Source organism: Rhinopithecus bieti, unplaced genomic scaffold (assembly GCF_001698545.2).
Source record: "Rhinopithecus bieti isolate Rb0 unplaced genomic scaffold, ASM169854v2 scaffold_35538, whole genome shotgun sequence".
Taxonomy (NCBI): domain Eukaryota; kingdom Metazoa; phylum Chordata; class Mammalia; order Primates; family Cercopithecidae; genus Rhinopithecus; species Rhinopithecus bieti.
Genome location: NW_016815913.1, coordinates 2145322 through 2161379, shown reverse-complemented (window position 1 = coordinate 2161379; position 16058 = coordinate 2145322). Strand labels below are relative to the sequence as shown.

Sequence of the window (16058 nt, the reverse complement as noted above, 5' to 3'; positions counted from 1 at the left end):
AAATACCCACGACTGGGTAATTTACAGAGAAAAAGAGGTTTAATGGACTCACGGTATCCATAGCTAGGGAGGCCTCAAAATTATCACAGAAGGTGAAGGAGTAGCAAAGGCACATCTTACATGGTGGCAGGCAAGAGAACATGTTTAGAGGAACCGCCCTTTATAAAACCATCAGATCTCATGAGACTTATTCACTACCATGAGAACAGGAGGGGAAAACCCACTTCTATGATTAAATTACCTCCCATTGGGTCTCTCCTAGGATACATGGGAATTGTGGGAGCTACAATTCAAGATGAGATTTGGGTGGGGACAAAGTCAAACCATATCATTCCATCCCCAGCCCCTCCCACATCTCATGTCCTCACGTTTCAAAACCAACCATGCCTTCCCAAGAGTCCCCCATAGTGTTACCTCATTTCAGCATTTACTCAAAAGTCTATATCCAAAGTCTCATCTGAGACGAGGCAAGTTCCTTCTGCCTATGAGCCTGTTAAATCAAAAACAAGTTAGTTACTTCCTAGATACAATAGGAGTACAGGTATTGGGTAAATACAGCCATTCCAAATGGGAGAAATTGACTAAAATGAAGGGGCTGCAGGCCCCATGCAAGTCAAAAATCCAGTGGGGCAGTCAAATCTTAAAACTCCAGAATTATCTCCTTTGACTCCATGTTTCACATCCAGGTCATGCTGATACAAGAGGTGGGCTCCCACAGCCTTGGATAGCTCTGCCCCTGTGGCTTTGCAGGGTTCAGCCTCCCTCCTGGCTGCTTCCCTGGGCTGGCATTGTGTGTCTGTGGCTTTTTCAGGTGCACAGTTCAAGCTTTCACTGGATCTACCATTCTGGGATCTGGAGGATGATGGCTCTCTTCTCACAGCTCCACAAGGAAGTATCCCAATAGGGACTCTGTGTGGAGACTCCCACCCTACATTTGCCTTCTGCAGTGCCCTAGCAGAGGTTCTCCATGAGGGCTCCACCCCTGTAGCACACCTCTGCCTGGACTTCCAGGTGTTTCCATACATCCTCTGAAAACTAGGCAGAGGTTCCCAAAACTCAATTCTCAACTTCTGTGTACTCACAGGACCAATACCACGTGGAAGCTATCAAGACTTTGCGACTTGCACTTTCTGAAGCAATGACCTGAGCTGTACCTTGGCCACTTTTAGCCATGACTGGAGCATCTGGGACACAGGGCACCAAGTCCCTAGGCTGCACACAGGAAGGAAGTCCTGAACCAGGCCCACAAAATTATTTTTTCCTCCCAGGTCCCTGAGCCTGTGATGGGAGGAGCTACTGTGAAGTTCTCTCATATGCCCTGGAGACATTTTCCCCATTGTCTTGGGGATTACCCTTTGGTTCCTCGTTACTTATGCAAATTTCTGCAGTGGCTTGAATTTCTCCCCAGGAAATGGACTTTTTATTCTACCACATCGTTAAGCTGCAAATTTTCCAAACTTTTATGCCCTGTTACTTCTTGAACACTTTGCTGCTTAGAAATTTCTTCCACCAGATACCCTAAATCATCTCTCCACAGATCTCTAGAGTGGGGGCAAAATGCACCACATCTCTTTGCATAATAAGAGTGACCTTTACTCCAGTTTCCAACAAATTCCTCATCTCAATCTGAGATCACCTTAGCCTGGATTTTATTGTCCATATTACTATCAGCATTATGGTGAAAGCCATTCAACAAGTCTCTAGGAAGTTCCAAACTTTCCCACATCCTGTCTTCTTCTGAGCCCTCCAAATTGTTCCAACCTCTGCCTGTTACCCAGTTCCAATGTCGCTTCCACATTTTCAGGTATCTTAATAGCAGTATTCCACTCTACCAGTACCAATTTACTGTATTAGTCCATTTTTACACTGCTATGAAGAAACACCCAAGGCTGGGTAATTTATAAAGAAAAAGAGGTTTAATGGACTCACAGTCCCCATGACTAAGGAGGCCTCACAATCATCACAGAAGGTGAAGGAGGAGCAAAGGCACATTTACATGGCAGCAAGCAAGACAGCATGTGCAGGGGAACTGCCCTTTATACAACCATCAGATCTCATGAGACTTATTCACTATCACAAGAACAACACGGGAAAACTCACCCCTATAATTTAATTACCTCGCATCAGGTCCTTCCCACAACACGTGGGGATTATGAGAGCTACAATTCAAGATGAGACTTGGGTGAGTACACAGGCAACCTGTATCAAAAGGTAACTCAGAGACTTCATAAAAGATAAAAAATTTTATATTACATTCTTCAAGTAATTAGTGGTTGACCATAACAACAATAAACTTGAGATTACAAGAAATATTCTATATGAATTTTCCGAGAATACTTAGAGAAACAGAATCTACAAACAAGTATGTAAATTAAGGATCCAGCTGAGTGAAGAAATTTTAATAAGTACTTTTGAATAAATTTTCCTGAAAAGTAATTTAAACTTAATTTGGTTAACTTTAGAAACTGTTCATTAGGCCATTTTTATTACAAAAAAAACCCCAGAATTTTTTTCTTAGTATGGCAGAACAATACAACATTTGATTAAAATATTAAGTCACTAACTTATTTTGCTCTAACAGAGTTCAATTAAATTTTTCCTGAAGTTCATTAATATTGCCAATACTTGAGTTTCAGTCATTTGAACCAGGATATCTGTTTGCTTCTCTTAATACAATAAAGCAATTACCTCTCACATCCTTTGCAATGATGACATCTATGTACACTCCTTGCAATGATGGCAAATGACCTGCCAGAAACATACAGTCCTATATAATCTCTGCAGACCCAAAGCTGCTCCTTTATTCATGATCTTAGCTCTGGTGTAAAGAGACCTTCAAAAAATTAACATAAAGAGGAAAATAAAATCAATGGATTTTCTTCTACTATTTCTCTAACTACATTTCTCTAACCAATTTTCTTGCCAAACATAGGAGCAGCATTAGAATAATTAATTTATAGAGTCTTGAAAGACTGAGGCAGAAATTAATAGTTTATACTACAATATTCATTGAATAGAGAATACCTTTAATTACTAGATCTTCAACTGGAGCATCTAGGTAGACAAACTGGGATTCATCAAGGAAACAACTCAACCTAAGGAGAATAGAGAGGAGCAAGACAGGATGACCACCTACCCAAGACTATCACAAAGTCAGAGGAGGCTTCCTCAACATGGGAAAATGATGAATGAGTAAGAGTCCCTGGGGACCCACAATTCTTCCATGGACCTTTGCAACCCTGAACTCAGGAGATGCCCAGTGAGCCCCCAACCAGGGGCCCCAGACCAACACAGAGAGCTATGTGGAGTGTGGGCAGAGCTGCCGCTCAGGTACATGCAGAGTCCCTGGAGCCTTGACTCCCTGGACATCCCAGAATTAGTGATGGCAACTCTGGCTGTGGAGGAGGACAGGCTCTCTCACATGCCCCAGGAAAAGAACTAAATCCAGGGTCTCGAGCAGCAATGGACTGCAAGCCTCACCTCCACTGCATCTCACAGGCTAAGGCCCACCTGCCTGGGTCTCCAGCCACCAACCCTCTGGGTTCTCAGCAGGTAACAGCTCTGTACTTCCTTGGGATGAAGCTCCCAGAAGAGAGTCTGGCCAGCATTTTTGCTGTCTTGCAGCCCCCGCCTCCATAGCCTTCAGTCTCGAGTAGTGATTAGGGAGAGGCGTGGATCTCCATTGCAGTGTAGCCATCCCATGGAAAGGCAGTCAGGCTATTTTTTATGTGGCTCCCAAATGGCTCCTCCTTCTCCTCATGGGGCAAGACCTACCAAACTGGGACTCCAGCCACATCCAACCAAGGATCTTGGGCCAGTAGCAGCTCTGCACTTTCCTGGGACAGAGCTCTGAGAGTGAGAAGCCAGATGCCATTCTTGCTGTCTCACAGCCCTTGCCACTATACCCTGTGAGTTCTGGGGAGTTATGTGGTGAGTAGGCAGTGGCATGGCTCCCTAGCACAGTGCAGCCATCCCACAGAAAAGTGGACAGACTGTTTTCTATGTGGGTTTCTGTCCTTGCTTCTCTTTGCTGGGTGGGACCTCCTGACTCCAGCACAATTTCCTTGCTCCCCCTTGAACATTTCAGTCAGAAGCAGCTCTGCATCTCTCTGAAAAGGAATTCCCAGAGAGAATCCACAACACCTCTGCCATTGCAGCTGCAATGGTACCGCCCTAACCACCCTTGGGTGAGAGAAGAAATAAAGAGCCTAATTGTTATTCTGGCACCACCAGTATATGGTAGCTTATTTGAAAAGGAGTCCAGTCTCTCTTCCCTGTGAGCCCTCACCTTCTCCCCTCACCAGACAGGGTCCCTGGCTTGGTACCAAGAACAACTACTCCATCCCTGGCTGAACATTCCCACTGCTAGTGGCAGAGCCACACACAGATGTTTCCCTAAGAGGTTCCCAGAGGCAAGTGACGGCGCCCCTACTACTGCCACAACAATGGTCCTGCCCCTGCTGCCCTTGATCTAAGAAAAAACAAAGACTTTGAGGAGTTCACCTGAACTTCCAGAACACTACAGTCAGCATACGGAGAGGAGAACAGTCTCTTCTCCCTGTGAGCCCTCGTTCCCCCACTTTTCACCAAGCAGAACCCACAACTTGGGTCAGTAGAGCAACTGCCCCATCCCTTGGCTGAATATTCCCAGTAGCAGCAACTCCTTGTTTCTCTGAGGTGGAGCTCCCAGAGGTAACTGAAGCCCCACTACAACTTCCACTGCAGCGGTACTGCCCTTACCCTCAGACCAGGGAAGAAGCAAAGACCCTGAGTGCTTTACACACACATTCAGCAAGATACAGCCATCCTAACGAGGAGAGGAAGCTTGTCTTTCCCTGGTCTCTCCGCTACACCACCCCACTGCCACTAGTCACCAGGCAAGGCTCTCCCAGTTTGGGCCTAGCAGAGATGCCCTATCCTGGACCAATCACACTGATTGATAGTGGCTCCATATCTCTCTGTGGTGGACCCCCAAGAGACAAGTGAAAGACCCTATGTCACAACTACTTCTAGGGTCCCTTCTCCTGCTGCTTCCAAGTTGGGGAGGGAACAGAAAGCCTGAGATCACCCCAGACCTGTGGTGTGTAACCTGGGAGTACCAAGCTGAGATCTGAAGCCAGCACTCAAGTGAGAGATGAGCCCACACTTCAGGAGCATTGAGAGGGAACATGACTGAAATCATGAGGAAATACAGAGAAGTCATATGACTGTGCAAGAGTCTACTGACTGGCCATTATGCTTAAGTGCCATCTCCTGGATCATAGTCCAAAATATCAACACCAAAAATACTTTATAATATACCCCCTGTGAAACCAAAGACAATAATTCATCTGCAAATAAACAGCCTGCACAAAGTCTCGGCCTTCTGAAACCATCTAGAAAAGAAGTTTACTGACTGTACTGAATTTATGCCACAGTTAAAGGAACACCAGCTCACACAGATGAGAAAAAAGTAGTGCAAAAACTCTCACAACTCAAAAAGCCAGAGTAACTTCTTTTCTCCAAATGACCACACTAGTTCCCCAGCAAGGGTGGTTCTAAAGCTGAAATGGCTGAAATGACAGAAATAGAATTCAGAATAAGGATAAAAACAAAGTTGATCAACATTCATGAGATCACAGAAAGCCAAGGAAGCAAAAAAAAAAAAAAAAAAAAAAAAAAAAAAAAAAAAAAAAAAAAAAAAAAAAAAAAAACAAGCCATTAAGAAACAAACTGATTTGAGAGTGACAGCTATAAAACAAAGTAAAAGAATTACATAATGAAATTGCAAGTATTAACAGCAGAATAGACCAAGCTGAGGAAAGAATCTCAGAGCTTGAAGACTGACTCTCTGCAATAGCTCAGACAAAAAAATGAAGAAAAAAGGATAAAAAAGAATAAACAAAACCTCTGAGAAATATGGGATTATATAAAGAGACTAAACCTGTAACTCATTGGCATTCCTGAAAGAGATGGGGAGAAAGCAGGCAACTTGGAAAATATTTTTCAGGATATCATCTATGAAAACTTCCCCATCCTTGCTAGACAGACCAATATTCAAATTCAGAAAATGCAGAGAACCCCTGGGAGAACCATCTCCAAGACACAATAATGAGATTTTACAAAGTCAAAATGAGAGAACAAAATGTTAAAGAAAGCTAGAGAGAAGGGGCAGGTCACTTATAAAGGGAAGCCCATCGGGCTAACAGCTGGCCTTTCAGGAGAAACACTACAAGCCAGAAAGAGATTCAGAGCTTATATTAGCATTCTTAAAGAAAATAATTTCCAACCAGGAATTTTGTATCCTGCCAAACTGAGCTTCGTAAGTGAAGGAGAAATAAGATCCTTACAGACAAGCAAATGCTGAGCAAAAGCAAATGCTCACCAAACCTGATTTACAAGAGGTCCTGAAAAGTGCCCTAAATATGAAAAGAAAGGATGATTACCAGTCACTAAAAAACACACACATAAGTACACAGACCAATGACACCATAAAGCAATCACACAAACCAGTCAACCTAATAACAATACAATGATGGGATCAAATCTGCACATATCAATATTAACCTTGTATGTAAACAGGCTAAATGCCCCCAATTAAAAGACACAGTGGCATGCTGGATAAAGAAGCAAAACCCAATGGTATGATATCACCAAGAGACCAATCTTATATGCAGCGACACCCATAGTCTCAAAATAAAGGGATGGAGAAAAATCTACCAAGCAAATGGAAAACAGAAAAGCAAGGACTGATATCCTAATTTTAGATAAAATGGGCTTTAAACCAACAAAGATTTTTAAAAGATAAAGAAGAGCATTATACTGTGTGAGTGCAAAAGTAATTGCAGTTTTTGCATTGTTGGAAATTGCTGTTTGATATTAGGATATATTTCTAAATAAATGTGGTTATGTTAAACATCATTTTAATGGGCATTTCTCACCTTGTGGTTTTTTGCTAATGACTTATTACTTGCTGTTTATTTTATGTTTATTTTAGGCTATGAAATGATGTTAGACTAAAAGAAAATTTGAGCGATTTTTTTATTCAAGTTCATGGGTCATAAAGCAATGGAGACAACTTACAACATCAACACCATATTTGACCCAGGAACTGCTAACAAATGTACAGTTCAGTGGTGGTTCAAGAAGTTTTTCAAAGGATATGGTAAATTGAGAGTGATCATCAAAGCTGATCCTCTCACGCTACACAAGAAGTTACCGAAGAACTCAATATCAACCATTCTATGATCGTTCAGCATTTGAAGCAAATTGGAAAGGTGAAAAAGCTCCATAAGTACCCAGTTATTGATGCCTCATGAGCTGAACAAAAATAAAAGAACTTGTCATTTTGAAATGTCATCTTCTCTTATTCTGCACAGCAACGAGCCATTTCTCAATTGGATTGTGACGTGTGACAAAAAGTGGATTTTACACGACAACCGGCAATGACCAGCTCAGTGGTTGGACCAGTAAGAAGATCCAAAGAACTTCCCAAAGCCAAGCTTGCACCAAAATGAGGTCATGGTCACTGTTTGGTGGTCTGCTGCCAGTCTGATCTACTACAGCTTTCTGAATCCCACTGAAACCATTATATGAGAAGTAAGCTCAGTAAATTGATGAGATGCACTGAAAACTCTATTGCCTGCAGCCAGCATTGGTCAACAGAAAGGAGCCTATTCTTCTCCATGACAACATCCGACTGCATGTTTTCCAACCAACACTTCGAAAGTTGAACAAACTGGGCTATGAAATTTGCTTCATCTGCCATATTGACCTTCCCTTTCACCAACCAACTACCATGTCTTCAAGCATCCCAACAACTTTTTGCGGGGAAAATGCTTTCACAACAAGCAAGATGCAGAAAATGCTTTCCAAGACTTTGTCAAATCCCAAAGCACAGATTTTTACACTACAGGAATAAACAAACTTATTTCTCATTGGCAAAAATGTGTTGATTATAATGGTTCCTATTTTGATTAGTAAAGATGTGTTTGAGCTTAGTTATACTGATCTAAAATTCACGGTCTGAAGCCACAATGACCATTGCACCAATAATGGTAAAGGATTCAATTCAAAAAGAATATCTAACTCTCCTGAATATATACACACCCAACATAGCACCCAGATTAATAAAGCAAATTCTTAGAGATTTATGAAGAGACTTAGATTCCCACACAATAATAATGAGAGATTTCAACACCCCACTGACAGTATTAGACACATAATAGAAGCAAAATTAACAAACATTCAGTACCTGAACTGAACACACAACGGGACATAAAACAATCTTTTGCAAATGCAAAAGAACCAAACTCATACCAACCATGTTCTTGGACCACAGCACAATAAAAATAGAAATCAACACAAAGAAAATCACTCAAAACCATACAATCATATGGAAACTAACCTGCTCTGGAACGATTTTTTGATGAACAATGAAATTAAGGCAGAAATCAAGAAATTATTTGAAACTAATGAGAGCAAAGATACAATACCCCAGAATCTCTGGGACACAGGTAAGGCAGTACTAACAGTGTAATTTACAGCACTAAATGCCCCCATCAAAAAGTTGGACAGATTCCAAGTTAACAACCTAACATCACAACTAGAAGAACTGTAGAAGCAAGAATAAACCAACCCCAAAGCTAGCAGAAGACAAGAACTAATCGAAATTACAGCGGAAGTGAAAGAAAGTGAGATGATGTGAAAAACCATACAAAACATCAATGAATGCAGCAATTGGTTCTTTAAAAAAAATCAGATATGCAGACTGTTAGCTAGACTAATAAAAAAGAGAGAAGATCCAAATAACACAATTAGAGATAAAAAGGGGAACATTACCACTGACCCCACAGAAACAAAAAAAAAAGTATCAGAGACTACTTTGAACACCTCTATGCAGACATACTAGAAAATCTAGAAGAAATGGATCAATTCCTGGACACACACAACTTTCCAAAGCTAAATCAGGAAGAAATTGAATCCCTGAACAGACCAATAATGAGTTCTAAAGTTGAATCAGTAATAAAAAGTCTACAAACCAAAAAAGCCCAGGACCAGACAGATTCATGGCCAAAGTCTACCAGAAGTAAAAGAATAAATAACTAGTACCATTCCTACTGAAACTACACCAAAAATTGAGGAGGATTAATTCTTCACCAGCTCATTCTCTGAGGCCAGCATCATCCTGATACACAACGATGAAAAAAAAAAATTCAGATCAATATCCTTGATGAATATTGATGCATAAATCTTCAACAAAATACTAGCAAACCGAATCCAGCATCACATCAAAAGCTAATGCATCATGATCAAGTAGGCTTTCCTCCTGGGATACTAGGTTGCTTCAACATATGCAGATCATTAAATGTGATTTGTCACATAGACAAAATTAAAACAAAAACCACATAATTATTTCAATAGATGCAGAAAAGGCTTTCAATAAAATCCAACATTCCTTCATGTTAAAACACCCTCAACAAACTAGGCATTAAAGGAACATATTTTAAAAGTATAACAGCTATCTATGAAAAACTCACAGCCAATATCAAACTGAATGGGAAAAAGCTGGAAGAATTCCCTTGAAAACTGGCACAAGACAAGGATGAAAAGTCCAGTGGTATCAGGAACACATGGGCATACACATGAAGACTTTAAGAGTGTCTTAGTGAAGAGCCTGCCTTCTAGTCCTGTCCTGCTGTTTGCTGCATTTGTTTTATTTTTCAGTTTTCCCTGAATCTGGCCTTTGCTCCCATTACTATCCTTTGGATCCTTATGATTTGCTTTCTAGACTATGGCAAATTTCCCAATTGGACTTCCTACTTAGAGTGTCTCTTGCTCTTATTTCATTTTAAAAATTCAATTCATTTTTATTTCTAAAACCTGCTCTGATAGCGTCACTCCATTGCTCAGTGACTTTGAACACTTTCACTTAACTATAGAAGAAAGTCTACACTTCTATTCAGACATTCTAAGAGTTGACAAATACTGTACATGCTGACATAAATTGTATTACTCCCCATTTCCCAGCGAGCTTGGCATAATATTTCCGATGTTTCTTTCCTCTTTATATTGAAGACTCCTCTCGAGTCCCACATCATCCCAGGTACCCATGTGGATGTGGATGTGCCCAGAAAAGCATCTCATTCTCTTCTGATCTCACAGAGTGCTTTGGTGAAACCTCTCTCTTTTGTCACGTATTTTAGCTAATCTTGTCTCTCTCCAGAATTAGTTTGTTCAGCAAACATGAAGCTGTATTATGTCATCTTTCCTACAAAATTTCAGACTTCAGATAAAATGCCACATTTTCTTCTCATCCTTGTATCCCCATGGCTCCTAACGTTTCATATGGATTACATTTAATGAATGACTGAAATAGATTTATTTAAAAATTTTTGAAAGGCCTTTCAAATATTTCTCCTGAATCAGAATTGTAGTGTTTCCAATTGTGACTCCATCCAATTTCTCTCCATTTGTAATAATCATTCGTAGACAATAAGGCTGTAAACAACACATTTAGAGGGGGAAAAAAATGGTCTCAGAATCTTTTCAAGCTGTTGTCATCTGGACACATCTGGTAGTGGTTATTAGTCACAGGAAAATGCCTAAGAGCTTACAAGTTGTATTTTAGTCAGTTCTCCTTCAAAGTCTCTCCATGTTAGCCAACCATGATTAGCCCCTGACTGTACCAGCCCACTTCATGTACACATACGTCGCTTCCTACTTCAAATCTTCCTGCTCATTCTTTATACTGGTGAAGTGAGAAACTATCATCAATCCCAGATTGAACACACTTCTGAGAACTCCAGAACTGTATTTTCCCTTCACATGGATATAGGGCTTTAAATTCACACCAGATTTTTTTGTTTTGTTAAGGATTATTTGGCTCTTAATAATGTGTTGTTAATTAACTGTTATTGCATTTCGCAGAATGATAGCCCCATTATGAAACTGATCTCCTAGTGCAGATCCAACTACAAATACAAGTTACTGATAATTCATCAACTTGTAGAGTTTTACTCTTCAAATACTGCAATTAATACCTATTCTTAAGCATAATAATAGATTATTGTCACATATATGCACAGAGTACACCAAAGTGCTTGGACACAGAATTCAGACTTATTCCAAATTTATTGTGGTATGTTATTTCTCTCAATTTTATGAGTCATGACATATAGGAGATAAAGAAAATAATTTAAATGTTATATTCTCACATCATCTAATTGGATATGACACATTACGTTTTAATGTATTATTAGGATCCATTAGCTGGCAAACAACAGAAAATCAACCCATAACAAATGGAGCAAAACAACAAAATTATTAGTTTATATACAAGTAAATACACTCAAATAGCTGACAGGTGTCAAGGAAGAGCTGCACACCAGGAATTTAGGAATTGGGACTGGGGACTGGGGACTCTATCTCTTTCTAGTTAGATTTTTGTTTTGTTTTGTTTTGTTTTGTTTTGTCGCTGTATGTTCCTAGGGTGTGGAACATGGCTACTGATAATCTCAGTCCACAAATCCTAGATGAAAACATTGTTTTATATGTCAATGCCAAAAAAGGGAGAGCAATTGATCTTCCACCAGTTACGTGTCCACTCTTCGGACCAGTCATTCTGGGCAAGAGTACGTGGTGATAAGAATGCACATAACTTACCAAGACCTAGATCTCTCACATAAAACAGCTACTGCAGTGCACAACAATCTGTAACATGTTGAGGACTTCTGTGTTAATGTCATCAGAGGCGGTGCATGATAATATGGAGGAGTAATTAGGAGAGTCCTTCATGGGGATAGTGAGGTTTGGATGAGCAACAGGGGACCTTAATAGTGTGATACTATTTTAACACATATGGTTAGGTAAAACAGTTCTTAGGTATCAAGTGGGTTGATAATAGTTCAGATATTCTCTCGAGAGGTGAAATGTAGCTGCCACCTCATCTGTCACCGTAGATATGTTCCCCTCTATGCAGCAATAGCCTCTTCACCTAACGTCCCTTGTATCTGCCTACCCTGCTTTTTTAAACAGTTTTCCTTGATCCAGGGAAGGTAATGTAAGTCATAAAAGCTTTTATTTTAATTTCTTACTCTCTTATCTTTTTTTTCTTTTTTGGGGCTGGGACAGAGTCTCACTCTGTCACCCAGACTGGAGTACTGTGGCACAATCTCAGCTCACTGCAACTTCAACCTCCCAGGGTTCAAGTGATTCTCCCATCTCAGCCTCCTGAGTGGCTGGCACTAAAGGCACATGTCACCAAGTATTTTTGCACAGACAGAGTTTCACCATGTTGCCCAGTCTAGTCTTGATTTCCTGGGCTCAAATTATCCTCCTACCTAGGCTTCCCAAAGTGCTGAGATTACAGGCATGAGCCACTGCACCCAGTCATATTCTCATATCTTTTAAAGCAAAATTTATTCTCTTAGAACACAGCATTCCTGAAATTACAAGTAGCGTATGAAGCAATGAAAATACAAGTAGCATATATCAATTATGAAAATCATCAAGTCCTTGTTTAGTCATTTTATAGCTGAGTATCCTTTATTTATGCCTGGGTGATCTAAAAAAAAACTCATTGTTATCAATTTCTTTTATTTTTGCAGCTCTAAAGTGTTTTAATGGAGTATATAATTCAAAAAAGAATTATCCCTCCTAATTTAGAAAGTACTTGGAATTTATTTTTAGCAATAGTCACCCAAAACATATGATTTAACTTCTTATCCAAAGACAAATTTCTGAAGGACTACTACATCTATATTAAGTCATAAACTGAGGTATATACAAGCTGTTACCTGCTTAGTACAATACTATTGTTTCTTGCTATAATCCGAATGTTTGTGTCCTTCTAAAATTCATATATTGAAATCCAATCCCCAATGTGATAATATTAAGAGGTGGGACATTTTGAAGGTGAGTAAATCATAGGGAAGGGGCCCTCATAAGTAGGATTAGTGCCTCTGTAAACTCTTGGGATCTTTATAACCAATCAAATGGATATATCAAATAAGTTTTTGAACACAAGAATTTACAATTCAAATAAGAAAATTTAACTAGAATAGCTATAATCTGTTCATGTATTGCCACACTGATATTTTTTGGAATTATAAAATTAATTAGATTAGGAGACAAATTAGAAGAAGGAAGACATATGCATGCCCTGAAGAACTTCAGTAGCTGGAGGTTAGTAAGAAGAGGAGCATCTAGGACAAGAGATTGAGACAGAGAAGCAAAAGAGATAGGTAAAAAAACAAGGTCATAGTTTCAAGAGAAGGAAATGTTTCCATAACAGTGATCAAATGATGGCAGAAGTACATCCACTAACTATTCCAATGTAGATGTCATTATGGGCAATTATGGGCAAGAGAAGTATTGGGAGCAGAATCCAAGAGTAGATTAACAAGTAAATAAAAGTCAGACAATTAAGGTAGTGTAAATTTTGAGAAATCTGCCTTTGAAGGGAATAGAACATGGGAAGTACTTGGAAAGGGTTAAGGAATCATGAGAGGTGTTTCCTTAAAGAAAAACATATGAATATTTTTATTGAAATAATTTATTAAAATACATTAATTATAAGTATTACATGAAGCAAGATACTTCATGTTATAAACTGTTCAGGAAAATTTTCTGGGTGGTAGACAGAGTAAAAATATATCTAAAATACCTTATTAAAATGTTCCACACATCCAGATGAGACAAATATGAGCTCAATATTTTGTTTCCATAATCTTTTCTTCATTAACACTCTCATGATTTTTTTTTTTACCATAATTTATCACCTGGATTACCACATGCTATGGTTTGAATGTGCCTTCTCCAAAATTCAGATGTTGCCAATGTGAAAGTATTAAGAAGTGGGGACTGTAAGAGTTGATTAGGCCTTGAGGGCTCCTTCCTCAGGAATGAGATTAAAGATCTTATAAAAGAAAGAGACTTTACACAGTGTTCAGCTAGCTTGCTCTTCCACCTTCCACCATGTGAGGACACAGCAACAAGGCACCTTGGAAGCAGAGAGGAGCTCTCACCAGACTGAATTTGTTGGCACCTTGATCTTGAACTTTGCAGACTCCAACATGGTGAGAAAATAATTTTCTACTCTTTATAAACTACTAACTTTCAGGCATTTTGTTATCACAGCACAAATTGACTAAGATACTACATTACTGTCTAATTGCCTCCAGCCTCTTGCTTCTCTGTTATCAATAATTTTTTCAAAACCACAAATATGATGTCTGTTATTTAAAGTTTTCACTTTATCTTCTCAGGATAAAGGGTGAACTCCTTCCTCCAGCTCTTTATAATCAGCCTCAATCTCCTAAATATCTTCTCTCACTTCATTAATCATGTACCATTTTTTGAAACTACAATAATGTATTCAATATATCCTGACTCTTTCCTTCATACTTTTGCATATTCTTAGAATACACATTTGCTTAAAATGTTCTTTACAACAATCTTCAAATTCAAACCACACTCCTAAATACATACACCCTCACACATAAAATCCCCTTTTATAACTAGTTATAGTCATCTTTCAACCCTCAACTTAGCTTTCACTTCCTTTGATAAGTTGCCTTATCGCATAAATTTGTTTGGGAGGCTGTCTTCATAAAGTTCATTTTACCCATCATAGCACTTATCCCACTGTATCATGTCATTTATTTTCTTATCAGAATTGAAAGAAACTAAAAGTCTTTGAAGGTAGGTGTAGTAGTCCACGGACCTTGTATCTGCAGAACATACTGCAATGGCTGGCAATTGTGCTTAACATAAGGTATAGCAAAACACCTGGAAGAAACTTGGAAAGAGTGTTGAAGAGAGAAAGGAAGGATTTACAATTTATAGAAGTTTCCCAAGTGAATGTCAGTTCTAATATGCTTACCTATTTGAGATCTATAATCTGGATGAACATCTATTCCTGGGAAGCAAAAGGAAAACAATACTTCATGATTTTGTTTATGAAGCTGAAATCATACCTAATTAAAATAACACTTTGTTTTTCTTAACATAGCATATACTAAGAATTGCAGATGTCAAATTTTGGCACATTTGCAATAAACTTACTAAACAGAAACTTAAAATTCATTACTTGAATCAGATAGGAGATTGAAAGAAAATAAAAAACAACATTAATGATAACCATATTTTCTTCAAAATAAACTGCACGGTTTTTTTAAAAACACAAACCAAAGAAAACAAAACACGTTATTCCATATGGTTTGGCTAATCCAGTTGGAATTGTCACTGCAAGTTTTGAAGTGGTGTATTTTTACCGTTAAAACAAAACAAAACAAAAGTCTACAGCCGGGCGCAGTGGCTCACGCCTGTAATCCCAGCACTTTGGGAGGCCGAGGCGGGTGGATCAGGAGGTCAGGAGATTGAGATCATCCTGGCTAACACGGTGAAACCCCGTCTCTACTAAAAATACAAAAAATTAGCCGAGCGAGGTGGCAGGCGCCTGTAGTTCCGGCTACTCAGGAGGCTGAGGCAGGAGAATGAAGCCGGGAGGCGGAGCTTGCAGTGAGCCTTGAAGATCCGGGCCACTTGCACCTCCACCTGGGCGGACAGAGGACAGACTCCGTCTCAGGAAAAAAAAGAAAAAGAAAAAAAAAATTTTAAATTAAATTAAAAGTCTACAGGCTTCAACCATTAAATAATACAGGAAAAAACTAGAGAAATTCTTTTGCACAGTTTTATGTAAACATTTTCAAAACTGCATTTAAAATCTGCTTTAAAAATCTGCATTCTATTAATGTCTGCTTAGTAAAGTGTTTTCCTTCTCCAGTCACCTATCTATACCTTCTTCTATTCTTTTCAAAGTAATAGTAGGCAACAGAACCATCTGTCTGCTATAAATACATTCAGAAGTTACTCCTGAAATTCAGATTACATTGTAAGAGCAAGGGAAAACAAGGAGTATATTTTACTTCTCATTCTCATTTGTTTATAGGTCATAAACTTACAGAACTTGATTACTTGATTGTCATTTTCAGAATTATTTGTCATGATACTATGCTTACTAAATTGTTGGTTTTGAGAGGACAGACCATCTTTTACAGAAAACAGAATAAAACCAC

At 39.1% G+C, this 16058-nt stretch overlaps 1 long non-coding RNA gene across 1 annotated transcript; it reads right to left on the bottom strand.

Moving 5' to 3' along the window:
* Window positions 1-414: 414 nt before the first annotated feature.
* LOC108516600 (uncharacterized) lies at window positions 415-15804 on the bottom strand. The gene is made up of 5 exons (XR_001881879.1): window positions 15781-15804; window positions 14864-14899; window positions 3025-3095; window positions 2689-2833; window positions 415-2425 (listed from the first exon to the last, which is right to left on the bottom strand). It is a non-coding gene; the product is annotated as an uncharacterized LOC108516600 (long non-coding RNA).
* Between the last annotated feature and the right edge of the window lie 254 nt (window positions 15805-16058).